The sequence below is a fragment of the Lagopus leucura genome, unplaced genomic scaffold, assembly GCF_019238085.1.
Source record: "Lagopus leucura isolate 7727_CA_CO unplaced genomic scaffold, USGS_WTPT01 Super-Scaffold_1, whole genome shotgun sequence".
Taxonomy (NCBI): domain Eukaryota; kingdom Metazoa; phylum Chordata; class Aves; order Galliformes; family Phasianidae; genus Lagopus; species Lagopus leucura.
This window is the reverse complement of record NW_024962250.1, coordinates 28,177,675-28,187,863: the sequence shown is the minus strand read 5'-3', so window position 1 is coordinate 28,187,863 and position 10,189 is coordinate 28,177,675. Positions and strand designations below refer to the sequence as shown.

Here is a 10,189-nt window from a genome sequence, read left to right as displayed (position 1 = left end):
TGTGAAATGCTAATTCACAACGCTGGGAGGAGGAAAGAAGAGGAAAAGCAGCACACGTTTATTTCTGGATTACAATGCGCTTAAGCACGAACAATAAAGCTGGAATCTGTGGTCTGCCTGTAATGAGCTCACAGCAGTTTGGAAGCACGAAGAGCAAAGCTCACACTTATACAAGCAGCTTAAGGAAGTCTCGAGGACAAAGAACGTGTGCTGATAAACCACCTCCACCAGTGTACCTGGGTACGACCAACACACAAAACCCGCCAACCAACCCAAGCTACGTCTGCAGACGCGGGGAAAGGGCTGCTAGCAGGAACGAAACGCGTCTCCCAGGCCGGACCGCTGCTCCCCGTCACAGCACCAAGGCCCACCACGCTCCATTCTGCCGCGTGCCAAGCCACGACCAGAAGCAGGAGCTGAACGGAACCCTCAAGCGCTCTCCAAATAACGCCTTCTGGTGGTCTTGCGCGGGCCTTCACGCCCCACACGTAGCATCCCCGTCAGCAGAGAGTAGCACGAGGCATCGCCGCCCTCCCCTTTCCCCCTGCACCACAGCCACAACAGGGCAAGCGCAGGCTACCGGCTCCTCACCCACCCCGCCACCACGACCGTCCTACCCAAGCGCTGCTCCCCCAACCCCACCCCTACCGCGGACCACGTGGCCCTGGCTCCGCAGCGCTGCCGCGCGTGCGCCGTGCCCGCTACCCCTGCCCGGCCGAGGCAGGGGCTCTGAATCAAAATGGCGGCGGCCGGAGCGAGGCCGGGAGGGAGCGGGTGGCGCTGAGCTGGGAGGATGGCGGCTGCGGACGGCTGCCGGAGGTGAGGCGCCGCGGGGAGCCGCGCGGGGGTAGGCGGGCAGGGAGGAGGGCCGAGCTCGGTGTCACGGTGGGGGAGCACAGGAGGTGAGATCGCCGACCACCCCCCAGTGGGGCTCCCGGGGCCGGGACGTAGCGCCGCGCTCCGGCCGCTGTCGGGCTTTCCCCGAGGCTGCCTCGTCGCGCTGTGCGGGCCCGCGGGGTCTTCGCCGTGGGGGAAGCGGCTCTTCTTGTAGCTGTGCGAGCTAGCGAGCTGGGCGGGCTCGGCCCACGGGTAGCACGGGGCCGGAGCGCGGGGTTCCGGCCCTAAGGCCGCTCCTGAGCGGCGCTGCCGCCGCCGTATGGGTTCGGGCCCCGCGGGGTTGGAGTGCGGAACTCGGTCCGGCGGCAGCCGTGCCACAGCGGCTCCCGGACCCGCGCCGGGGTTTCTCCGCTGCCTCGCTCGGCTCAGCCCTTCGCGTACTGCTCCCGTCCCTGTGTTGTTCCTGAGGAAACTTGCGGGACTCAGCGCGCTGTGCCTCTGGAATATTCCTCCTGCGAGTGGGATAGGGACCTGTGTGGTTTCGTGCCTCCACTTGTTCGTCCCTAACGTGTCTTTTGAGGCATCGGGTGAAAGAGGACACGCAAGTGAAGAGCTAACGTGAAATACAGCGGAAAGGTCACAAAGTGCTCATTGAGGCCATGATTTATGCATTTACTTTGTGTGAGAATTTTGCCCTGAGAATGCAGCGTTGCTTGAGGATTTGCTCCAAGCCAGTGTAATGTAATGCACGCATCTGAAGCATTTGGCAGATGCACCGTTGAGATGTGGTCAGTTCAGGTTTTACCACATATTGCATGCTCTGCTCCCTTTTAGAATAGGGGGAAATAAAAGTAGAATCTTGAGTGTAAAAATTTCAGTGCTCGTAACTTTGAGGCACTGAGTAACTCAATGACTTAAAGCTTCACCGGCACTGTCTGAAAGATGTTGAGGAGAGCTATTCTTCTGAGTCGTCTTTATTGCTTCAGAGGGAACCTTACACCACATTCTCCATTTCTCTGTGTTAGTATGCTGCTTTTTGGGAGGAAGGGGATTCCTGTTCTGATCCCTCTCTACTGGAGCCTTTTGATTTAAGAAAGCATGTTTCCTTCTTCCTGCTCTCCTCTTGGGTGTGGAACAAGTGTCTCTTATTTAGTAGTATGCAGGCTCTGTTGACTGTATAGTTTAAAATGAAGATAATGTACTGTAAAGGTATGGCTCGTGATGTTCTCCCCCTTCACAGAATAACTTAACTTAGTTGATCAATGGCAATGTAAGCGATCTTTGTAAGAACTTGCTACTTTGTTGCACAAAGTAACTTTGTATAAACTTCACATCATTCTTACGTGTGAATCTGTGTCTTGGTGAACACGGCTTGATTCTTATGCTACGGTATTAAGCTGCCAATTGCTGTCTGTTTTTGTTCAGGTTAGTTAGACTTCCACAGCTGAACTGCATTCAGGTCATCTCAGAAATGGAGGTGAATGTTTCTCCTAGAATGTACAACCAGTGTCTGTTCTTTGCAGGTAAGGGGGAAGAAAGTATTGAATACTCTGTGTTTTGGCTCAGCTGTGCCTAACCATTGTTTTTCTTGCTTTCAACCTTAGCCAGTATATGAATGGGCTTGATTCTCTGATCTAATTTTGTGTGTTTAAGCATACAAGGAGCACGTACATGAGTCACCTTGGTTAGCTTTTTGTGGCATTATTGTAACTGCTGGTTTCTTAAAATCCTTTTGTCCTAATAATGTGAGGGGAGCTTTCTTCGGGCTTCTAGATTCCCTGCTGAGTCATGGATACAGTAGTGTTGTAATGCTTATAGTTGGCATTGACTTATTTGCAAAGAGTCATACATGAAAGAATTATTTTTATAAGTGCTCCTGGAAGACTTGTGTGAACTTGTCATTGCATTTTTTTTTAATTTCTTTTTTTTTTTTTTTCTCCTGTTTTTTAAGCTTGTTGGGATGCTCAGAACTTTTCATTATGGAGGCACGTTGCTCATTCTTTAAGTAGAGTACAATATGCTGCCTTTGCAGGCAGCTGTTTGAATATAATTCAGTGGAGCTGTCAGAGCTTGATGAATAGACTAACAAAACAGGGAGCTTGGCTTTGAAAGAGGCTTTTCAAGTTGCTGCATACCTGGTATCAGATTTACACCTGTCTGATAGTTACTGATGGTGACTAACCTGGTGGCTTGGATGGTGGCTTCCTCTGTCCTCCTTTGCAGGTTGCGCTGGTGCTGTGGTAGCTTCTATGTGGTCCTGTGCATGGCTGTAGCAGGATGAGTGATGCTAGCTAACCCTGGTGCTGTACTAGCGTGTGGTCCTGGTGTATTGGACCATGTATAAGAAAAAGCAGATGTGTTCTGATAGCCCCACAGTGATGACAGAGGTAACTGTAGCTGCCTTGCAGAATCAAAAAGGCATGGACGTCCCACATGGGATAATGTGAACTACGTGCAGTCCATCTTCTGAAGAAGAAATAAGTGTTCTTACTACTGAAAAAAATATGAGTGCTCTTGTGGCAAATCCTGATAGAAAACTTCTAGGTTCCGTCTTAATTGCTGTTTTTGCATTTCTGAACACATTTACATTAATTTTTGTATCTATTACTAGATCTCTGACTTGCACCACTTTCTCAAACAACAAGACTAGAAAACCTGTTGTACAGACTTCTAGTGCAGGCTGGGAATCCTTGTTCACATCTAAGTTTCCAGTGAGTCATAAAATTACTACATCTCGGTTTCATTACCCAAGCTCTTTCAAGAATGAGGCTTATCAATGTATCTTTGAATAGAAGCAACTATAGATTTTTAGAGGATTATGTCCTTTGTTGCTTACCAATGTGCCTAAACTACAGTATGAAGGGACTGCAGATGCAAAGTTCACTGTCTTAGTTTTTGTGCCTATTTAGTCTGTCCTGCACGTCTCCCGAGCAGGATGCCAGTTGTAATGATGTCTTCTGCATAATGAATGGGTGCTAGGAGATATGAAGTGTTTTATGTAGACAATGTCAGCCCTGTCTTGGTGAGAGTAGAAATGGGCAAGAAGAAAAATGGATGGGAAGGAGTTGAATGCCTGAAGCCTGAATGTCTTCAGAAATGACAGCTCCGCTGAATTATATTCAAACAGCTGCCTGCAAAGGCAGCATATTGTACTCTACTTAAAGAATGAGCAACGTGCCTCCATAATGAAAAGTTCTGAGCATCCCAACAAGATATTTTATAGCTTACAGTCTGAAGTTCTGCACAGCTTCTGCACATCATTTTCTATATGTTATTTCCTGTCTTTTTGTTTGTTGTTGTTACTGTTTTGTATTCATTTCCAGTGTTCTGGCATGAGGTGCTCATGTCAGAGATGTTACCTGCAACCAAGGTGATCTGTATGTTCTCAATTTCTTGTCCTGGGGACTAGAGCAGAGCACTCTCTTGTTTTATTGGGATGTGTGTGAGGTTCTAGGTAGATGTTTAGCTCAAACATTTGTCCACAGCTGCTTTTTCCTGCTTCTGGCAGTCTCTTCAGCTGCATTGGTGAAGCTGTTTACATGGCTTCGTTCTGAAATTGATATCTGAAAAATAAACGACTAGAACACAGAACAACTTTAGATAAGGCCCTAGATCTGGGGCATCATATTTCTGTGGAAAGCTTGCTTGCTTCCATGGTACAGAGGCAAGGCCAGGTAGGCCATGTGGTAGCGGGACTGTGCCTGAAGCATGTTGGGTTGAAGTACGTGTGTAACTAGATACTCGGATTCAAATCCAGTTTGCTTACTTCATGTGTGCAACTGCTGTAGAACATTATGCCACGCAGTGCTAACTGCGTACTTCAACAGCTTGTGGAACTTGTGAGCTTTCAGATCTCAGCCTGCTGAAGTTTTCCTGATGTCTGTAGATTTAAATTGTTTCTCTAAATGGAAAATAGGAATTACCATGTTTTACCAGAATGGTCTAGCATCCAAAATATTTTAACAGCAGTCAAACCTGATTAGGTAGAAACAGCCCTTATTATGATGAGTGTAGAGGGGAAAATTGGATAGGTGACAGTCAAGGGTAATGTTTTTCCAGATTGGTTTCTTAAGTTTCAGAAGTATTTTCAGGAGATCTTGTTTTGTTTTTCAAATTCGACATTCAAACACTACTTGTTATCCATGTGTCCGTTTGGTTGGTAAGTCCTGTTTGATCTCTGTGTACAAATATTGTCTGGGTTCTCACTTTGTGTTCTGTATAGTGTTTGTACTAAACTGTTCAGTTGTTCCTGTATATGAAGGATGGGATATTTTATCTGTGCTTCTTTGCTTTTCTTAGCTGTACTGGACTGACAACACTGTATGATGTTATAAACACTAGACTTTTTTTTTTTTAATCTCTCAAGAATCTCTTTCTAGTGCTGCTGTTAGTGCTAGACTTTAACTGCCCTCTTTGATATGGGATTATTTTAGGATACTGACTTGGGGCTTTTAAGATGAATCTCCCTTTCCTGATGCTCTTCATCATTTCAAGTCTTAACTGTTTTCTTATCTGGGAAGTGCTTTAGGCATTGATCAAGCTACTTAAGAGCATGTGAGATCCTACTCTAACTTGAAAGCCTTGTCCAAAGTTAGTTAAAATTGTTGCACTGTAAACCACTTCATGCTTCTGCTGATGGGAAATGTGACAAAACGGAAAAGGTTTACTTGAAACAACTTAATGGCTATTACTTGATCTTTTAGTTATGTGTTTTGTGAGAGGACTCCTTTCTTACAATCTAGAGCTGAGATTTGAATTAAAGTTTGGAATACAAGGAGCAAGAATATCTGTCTTATGAAAGCATCATACCATGTAAAGTTGCACCTCTTCACATACAGGTCAGTGTTTTATGAGTGACTTGGTAGACTACTTTGCATTAGGGAGAAATTGAAACGCTGCTTTGCTTATCATTTGCTACTCGGTGTCTTTACTGTGGTGAAATATGTAAAACACTTCAGTGGTGGGTAGGTTATTCTAATTGCTTTTACAATAATCAGTATAATTGATTAAAGCTCCTTTTCATATTATTTTCCTGACACTAAAATTGGGAGCTGAAGAAAAGACCTTTTAAATTAATAAATCTGATCAGAAACCAGTTAGCACAAGCCCAGAAAATATCACCTACCTTATTATTCTTACCCTTTTGATTCTCTCCTGCTTTTTGTTTTTCATAGTGATTCTTGATGTGGATAGATGATAAAACTGGTTCCTTGACTGCTGGAACTAAAGAACCAGATTTGCTGTCGCTTTCATGCTCTTTGTCTAAGAAGATGCAAGCCCTCTTTGAAGCCTTCCTGATGCTGTGATTATAGTGCTCATCTGTTAGATTCTGTATTTTTTTAATAGGAGTCTGTGCTGAAGCTCTTTATACAATTGGAGGCATTTAGAGGATTTCTCATCTACTCAGACGTTTGCTTTCTTAAAATATGTGGAAGACAAACTACTTCAGAACCTGCTTGTGATATTTAGCTGGATGATCAGAGCATCTCACTGGAATGGGTTGCCCAGAGAGCTTGTGGATGCCCCATCCCTGGATGCATTCAAGGCCAGGCTGAATGTGGCTCTGGGCAGCCTGGTCTGGTGGTTGGTGACCATGCACATAGTAGGGGGGTTGAAAGTAGATGATCGCTATGGTCCTTTTCAACCCAGATTCTGTGACTTCCTCTTGGAGAAGGGGGAGCGGTATAAAGATACACAAAGTGAAATTTTCTATTTTTCATTTAAAAAAAAAGGCTGATCACATACAGAAGTGTGTTAAAGGTTGACACTTTATACCTTAGTCTATCCTGTAGTGGGCATCTCAGTTCCAGGTGTCTGAAGATGTGAAATAAATACATTATAGAGACTATTTTTTCCAGTTTACAGGTTCCTGGATTTTTTTTAAGTCGTTGTAGTAGTGCTTGCAGTTGAAAGACATAAAATCAAATTCCTTACAGTTTTATTTTAAGTTGAAGATAGTTCATTACAAACTGATAAAGGTGTTTGTAGGAAAACTTTTAAGATATGTTTATCGTGCTTCAGGCACTGGCATGACAGAAAATGGTGAGTTGACAAAATGTACACTGAAGGTTTGTGTTATTCAGTGTAGTTATGGCTTTGTTACTGAACAAGGAGGAATCTAAGCTGTGTCAGTATTCCTCACCACCTGAAAGGCTATACTTAGTACTGCTGAACTGAAAGCAAGCACCACAGTGTCTACAGAGGAATGTATGTGAGAAAATTAGGAGCTGCTGTTCAGTGTTGTGGTAAGTCTGCTCCTGGTGCTCCTCCCAGCCCACATATACTAAGTGTCTCTGTCTCTTCTGTACTTCATTTTCTGTGCTTGTTTTGAGTATTTAGCTTGTCTAAATTTTGGATAGGAATATGTGTTTAGTGCCTTAGCAGAGATGGGATGTGAAATTCAACTTTTTAAATCAAAGGCGATGTTTAAGACAATTTTTTTCTCTTCTGAAAACATAACATAGATTGGATCTGACGATGTACCTGCTGCTTCTTGATTGTTGAATCTGCAGGTTTTAGTCCTTTATTGAATGCTTTTTGAAACACGCATTTGGACTTGAAATACCAGAATAACTTTTTAGTATACTAGGGCTGTTATATAGTACAAGATTATCCTCCCTGTAATGGTGGTTTGTAGTTGAAGATGTGAAACTGGAGGCTTGGTAGTTCTTGGTGAAGTGACTCAGATATGTTTCTGTAGTGGATCAAAACAGCTGCTTCTTTAAGTAATTGAATTTAAACTTAAAAAAGAAAATTAAATTCTTGCTGTAACCTGGGCTCTATGTTAAGCTGCTTTTCAGGCTTGAATTACAAGGTTCAAGCAGTAATACTCAGAACTATAGTCCTAAATCAAATTTTCCAAAAGACCTGTTTGTACTGCTTAAGGCTTTTCCATTTTAAGGAAAATACTGTTTGTTTGGCCTTGCTGCATGTTTATCAAGATTGTTTAGTTTCTTTGAGAATATCCAAAGTAATTCTGTTACTGTGTAAGTTACTCATTTCATTATTGGCTCAAAAATTACCAGTTTGAGTAACAGGCTTGTGATGATGTACTTCTCCTCCATCACCCTTAGGGATCTTTCCATTTCTACCCTGCTTTCCTCCTCCCCTCATTGTGATTTATTTCACCTCCCAACTTTATTTTTCTGAAGAGCTAACTTAGAAAATGACACCTTATGGCTAGGTTTTATCTTCATTAAGGCTGACGTGTGTTAAGACCTTGGTGATTCTCAACACTCTTGAGAATGCTTATTTAAACATCTTGTGAATTTGAGTTTCATCTGTGTTTTAAATTTGGAAGGAAATGTAATTTGGTTTTTTTTCTCTCTATGTCTGTATATATGTATGTGTGTGTGTACAAGGTACGTATGTTGACAGGTGATTAGAACAGTCATTTGGGTGAAGTTGGAAGTAAGACTGCTACTGCTTTTTTTTTTTCATATACTGATGAAATCTTCAAATATGGGAAGAATTGAAGAAGGTTTGGTAAGTGTAGTGTGCACTGGCAAAGGCTCTTCTTTCTGTACTACTTAATTTGAGTATGCAGGAATAGTAGTATCAAGGAAAGATGAGTGAACTTTCTCATAAAATAAGATAAAGAATAAAAGGTTGTTTTAATGAAATACTTCCTCTGAGTACACCAGCAGTTTTGCTTTTATTCTATATTTTCTGATTCATTTTTTAAGAGAATCTTACTTTTGTGATCTTCTAGGGCAGCTGAAAAGTTCAGTTTCTATGAAAGGAAAGGGAAGAGTTAAGGCATATCAACAGAGTGCTCAAAGGGCAAGTTTGCTTTAATAGTTAAACAAAAAACATACAAACAACCTCTTGTAACTGCCATCTTAATGTCTGTACAGGTGAGCTATGTGTAGCTATTGCTGTATTCATTCAATAAAACTGTGTAAATGAATGATGCATCAAGGTGTGCTTCATTCCTTTTGGCTCTTCTGTAGAACCTGCATGTTCATGTCACAAGATAAAAAGTGAATGCTTTAGAAATGCAAGAGAGCTGCTCCTTTTTGCCAAGAGAAAAATGTGAAGAAAGATCCAGCTTAATTGCTGGCTAACTGGTAGATTGGTTTTCTGACCAAGTCTTTCCTTCTTTAATTGATGGCTTTTACCATAGTGAAAGTCTTTTCTGTTGCATTTGAAATAGGTTTTTATATCGAGTGAGAACAAACATCAAATTTTGAGAGCATTTAGTTCTGGCTGTGGTGGCATGGAATCTAAGTGTACATGCAAGAGTGGTGGTATAGCTTTTTTCAAAGGATTTTGATGGCTTGTAGACATATCTGATGTTTTCTTGAGGAGAGGCACTGTAGTGCTATTGTTTTTCTTACTGCACGTGTACTACAATGTCTGTTTTCAGGCAACTGAAACCTTTGAAGTATTTGGCATAGGAAAAAATTTTTGCATCAGATGTTGTTAGATAAATGTTAGGCATTGATGTCAGTGTGGCTTTTAATTTTTTTCCTTGATAGAGAAGCCCAACCGAAACTTATAAGTATGCAAGCTTTTCAATAACTGTTTAAAATCTTATGTGTAGCAGTATTTGTATTGTGATTTGTACAAACAGGTGTGAGATCACCACCTAAGTTGTGTTTTGGTACATTAAAAATATCTAGGGAAGGGAAAAAAGGAATTAAAATAGCTTGTGGGTTTTACCTGGAATATCAGACTTCCTCAAAGCATCATTAGTCTGTAAGCAGCTGACAGGCTCTCAGATGAACTGCACACAGTATTTATGCAGTAATTAACTCAACTTTATATTGCTGCCTGTTTCAATGTGTAGCCTAGATGTGGAAGAGGCTGCCATGTGTTGTTAAGAAATGGGAGAAGAGGTAGCATAGTAATGCCAAAACCTGAGCCTGGGAAACAGCAGGGGAGGGTTCTGACTGTGCAGCAGGGCCAGATGAGTCACTTGTGGAGACTGAGCCTGAGGTCAGAGAATTAAATCGATGACTGTGAGGGCAGAGCTTTGCATAGCTGTGAGGCAGTATAATAGCAATTGTTTGCTCTCTCTGTATTGATAGCTGTGTCTTGTTACAGTTGTGGCTGACTATCAGACAGACTTGCAGAACTCTTTTTTTTTTTTTTAATTCTGCATTGCCTGTCACTCCATGAGATAGTTGTGTGATGGATCAGCCATCTGAAATGACTTGTTCTGAGATCTGGTAAGCCCCATTTGAAGGGAAGCAGGGAAACAGTTTGACTGGAGCAGAAGAATGAGGGAAGGTGAGGCTCCTTGTTTGCTTGATTTCAGTGGTAGTGCTGGATCATGTGGGTATCAAGATCTGATGGGCAGGGGGACCTTGGAAAAAAAAAAAGCTGCCCTGTCCCCCTCAATGGGACA

At 42.6% G+C, this 10,189-nt stretch overlaps 1 protein-coding gene across 4 annotated transcripts in view; it reads left to right on the top strand.

The window, feature by feature from the left end:
* Positions 1-725: 725 nt before the first annotated feature.
* The window catches only part of BTBD7 (BTB domain containing 7), a 50,943-nt gene continuing 41,479 nt past the window's right edge, over positions 726-10,189 (top strand). For 3 of the 4 annotated variants that reach the window (XM_042866522.1, XM_042866496.1, XM_042866504.1), the window contains exon 1: positions 726-819. The gene's annotated coding sequence lies outside the window, so the exon portion shown is untranslated. Of the gene's footprint in view, positions 820-2,262; positions 2,361-10,189 lie in introns of all 4 variants that reach the window. The other variant, XM_042866513.1, reaches the window with a different exon arrangement.